Source organism: Bubalus bubalis, chromosome 1 (genome assembly GCF_019923935.1).
Source record: "Bubalus bubalis isolate 160015118507 breed Murrah chromosome 1, NDDB_SH_1, whole genome shotgun sequence".
In the NCBI taxonomy this organism is placed as follows: domain Eukaryota; kingdom Metazoa; phylum Chordata; class Mammalia; order Artiodactyla; family Bovidae; genus Bubalus; species Bubalus bubalis.
The window spans coordinates 163923496-163927664 of record NC_059157.1 but is presented as its reverse complement, the minus strand read 5'-3'; positions in this window follow the sequence as shown (position 1 = coordinate 163927664).

Genomic DNA, 4169 nt, shown 5'->3' with positions numbered 1-4169 from the left:
AATGGTTGTCTGTGGAGGGCTTACAGATAGCTGAGAAAAGAAGAGACGCTAAAGGCAAAGGAGAAAAGGAAAGACATATCCATTTGAATGCAGAGTTCCAAAGAATAACAAGGATGGAAAAGAAAGCCTTCCTCAGTGATCAGTGCAAAGAAATAGAGGAAAACAACAGAATGGGAAAGACTAGAGATCTCTTCAAGAAAATTAGAGTTACCAAGGGAACACTTCATGCAAAGATGGGCACAATAAAGGACAGAAATGGTATGGACCTAACAGAAGCAGAAGATATTAAGAAGAGGTGACAAGAATACACAGAAGAACTGTACAAAAAACATCTTCATGATCCATATAACCACGATGGTGTGATCACTCACCTAGAGCCAGCCATCCTGGGATGCAAAGTCAAGTGAGCCTTAGGAAGCATCACTAGAAACCAAGCTAGTGGAGGTGATGGAATTCCAGTTGAGCTATTTCAAATCCTAAAAGATGTGAAAGTGCTGCACTCAATATGCCACCAAATTTGGAAAACTCAGCAGTGACCACAGGAGTGAAAAAGGTCAGTTTTCATTCCAATCCCAAAGAAAGGCAATGCCAAGAATGTTCAAACTACCACGCAATTGTACTGATCTCACATGCTAGCAAAGTAATGCTCAAAATTCTCCAAGCCAGGCTTCAACAGTATGTGAACTGTGATCTTCCAGATGTTCAAGTTGGATTTAGAAAAGGCAGAGGAACCAGAGATAAAATTGCCAACATTTGTTGGACATCGAAAAAGCAAGAGAGTTCCAGTAAAACATCTACTTCTACTTTATTGACTACCCCAAAGCCTTTGACTGTGTAGATCACAACAAACTGTGGAAAATTCTTCAAGAGATGGGAATACCAGACCACCTGACCTGCCTCTTGAGAAATCTGTATGCAGGTCAAGAAGCAACATGACTGGACATGGAACTGGACATGGAACAACAGACTGGTTCCAAATTGGGAAAGGAGTAGGTCAAAGTTGTATATTGTCACCCTGCTTATTTAACTTATTTGCAGAGTGTATCATGCAAAATGTCAGGCTGGATGAAGCACAAGCTGGAATCAAGGTTGCCAGGAGAAATATCAATAACCTCAGATAGACAGATGACACCACCCTTATGGCAGAAAGCAAAGAACTAAAGAGCCTCTTGATGAAAGTGAGAGGAGAGTGAAAAGGCTGGCTTAAAACTCAACATTTAGAAAACTAAGATTTGGCATCTGGTCCCATCACTCATGGCAAATAGATGGGGAAACAGTGGAAACAGTAACAGACTTAATTTTCTTGAGCTCCAAAATCACTGCAGATGGTGACTGCAGCCATGAAATTAAAAGATGCTTGCTCCTTGGAAGAAAAGCTATGACCAATCTAGACATCATATTAAAAAGCTGAGACATTACTTTGCCAACAAAATTCCGTCTAGTTAAAGCTATGGTTTTTCTAGTAGTCACATGAGGTGGGTAACGGGCAGGAAGGCCAAAGGTCTCCAAAATGGAGGAAATAGGCTGCAAGTGTCTCTTAAAATTCTGTGTTTTCTGTGTTTCTCTTAAAATTCATGGTTCTGTGGAACCATGATAACACCTGGTTCCACCAGAACTTAACTTTTCTCAGACCTTGGGCTGATAATAGCTCAACAACAGTATTCATATCAATTGTTTTATTGTTGGGGGATGACAAACCTCATGCCATCCTATCTCAAAAATGGATATTATAGGAGAAGGGCCTGGTGAAACTCCGTCAGCCTTGAGGTGTCTCTCTTATCTGATTAATAGCTTTCTAACAGATAGAAAACATCTGGCTAAAGACTAGCAGAGGGGCACTCTCCATCCCCCTTCTGATGTCTATGTCAGAAGTTAACTCTGTCCCTTTTTCACTTTAAGAAAACCCTGCTACACAAAAGCTCTTGAGTGATCAAGCCTGGTCCCTTGTACCAAAGCTAAATCTTCTTCTTTGGAGATCACAAATCTGACATCATTCACCATAAGCTATCACATGTCTGGATGTGAGAGTTGGACCATAAAGAAAGCTGAGCACCAAAGAATCGATGCTTTTGAACTGTGGTGTTGGAGAAAAGTCTTGAGAGTCCCTTGGACTGCAAGGAGATCAAACCAGTCTATCCTAAAGGAAATCAGTCCTGAATATTCAGTGGACAGACTCATGCTGAAGCTGAAACTCCAATACTTTGGCCACCTAATGAGAACTGACTCATTGGAAAAGATGCTGATGCTGGGAAAGATTGAAGGCAGGAGAAGAAGGGGACGACAGAGGATGAGATGGTTGGATGGCATTGCCAACTCGATGGATATGAGTTCGAGCAAGCTCTGAGAGTTGGTGATGGACAGGGAAGCCTTGGCATGCTTTAATCCCTGGGGTCACAAAGAGTCAGACATGACTGAACAACTGAACTAAACTTACAGTTTTTCAGTGAGATGGAAGTGTATTGGCCAGAGGCTGGGGTTTTAGGAACCTGAGTATGATGGCTATTATGTTCACAGTCTTAGAGCGGGCGAGAAAAGCTGGTCTCTCCTGCACTCTGTCTAGCCTAGCAATGCCTTCTCTTACCTTTACCTGCATTCTCTCCCCAAACCCTGCACCCTGTGCTGTTCCTATGACTCTCTAACATGACTTCCTTCTACTCTCTGTCCCTTCTGCTGTATTTGTGGCATTTCCAAGTCCAACAATTTCAAGTCTTCTCTAACTGCACTTGGATTCAGGTTTAAGTCACCATGGTCTAAGAGCTTTATATGTACTAACTCAGTCTTTGCAACAACTCTATTATTATTCCTGTTTTACAGATTCAGAACCTGACACACAGAGAGGTTAAGTAAACTTGACCAGGGTCACCCAGCAAATAAGGCAGAGCCCAGATTTGAATCTGAGCTATCTCACTCCAGAGTACATCTTTAAACCACAATGTTTAGGCCACTTATAAATCTCATCCATGTGTCAGACACCATTATATATATATATATATACATGATATAGTTTTATATATAAATATATCTCATATGTTATATACTATAAACATACATATATAATAGATAAAGTTACTACACACAGACACACACACACACATATAATACTCATTTAATCCTCAAAGAAACTCTAGATCAAGAAAACAAAAGGAAAGATATTGAATATATGAACAACAAAATTAGCAGTTTACCTGATGGACACTTATAGAATCCTATACCCAGTATTTAAAGAAGACAAAATATTTAAGTACATTAGAACACTTATAAATTTCAGCCAGAAAACAAGCCTTAAAATGTTCATAGTATCAGAATCATATATGCCACATTCTATGATCAAAATACATATAAAGTGGAAATCTCAAAAAATAACAAAAACTCATATATTTAGGAATTTTAAAGTACATTCATAGCTTGAGCCAGAAATTATAAAGAAAATTAGAAAATATTTATAACTTAATAACAAGTTAAAGACAACATTTCAAAGCTTGTGAGATGCAGCCAAAGTGTACTTAAATAAAAATGAATAAACTAGTCCCACCCTTGCCCATGGTTTCACCTTCTGCATTTTCAACTGAGGTCTGAAAATATTAGATGGAAAATTCAAAGGTTTAATTAAATATGCTTTCAATTGCATGCCTTCTGAGCAGTGTGATGAAATCTTATGTGGTCCTACTCTGTCCTGCTCGAGATCCCCAACCATTGACATCATCCACTCCCCACATCTGATCATTATTGATATTATCATGACTCAATGATCCAGATAACTGGAAACAGATGATCCTCCTTCAGAAGATCAATAGTAGCCTAACTCTTAAGTCACAATCCCTTCATCATTCACCTTATCGCATCACGTGGTCATTTTATTTTCTCATAAGCAGCAGCAGTAGAAAGGTAAGTACACTACAGTAAGGTATTTTGAGAGAGATCACATTCACAAACTTTTATTACAATATGTTGTTATAATTGTTCTACTTTATTATTAGGTATTGCTGTTATTTATTTATTTTTTACTGTATGTAATTTGTAAATTAAACTATCGTTGGTTTATAGGTGTAGGAAAAAAAAATAGGATGTATAGGGTTCAGTACTACCCATGGTGTCAGACATCCAATGGGAGCCTTGGTGTGTATCTCCTGCAGATAAGAGGAGACCACTATAGTCTTTTTTTTTTTTTG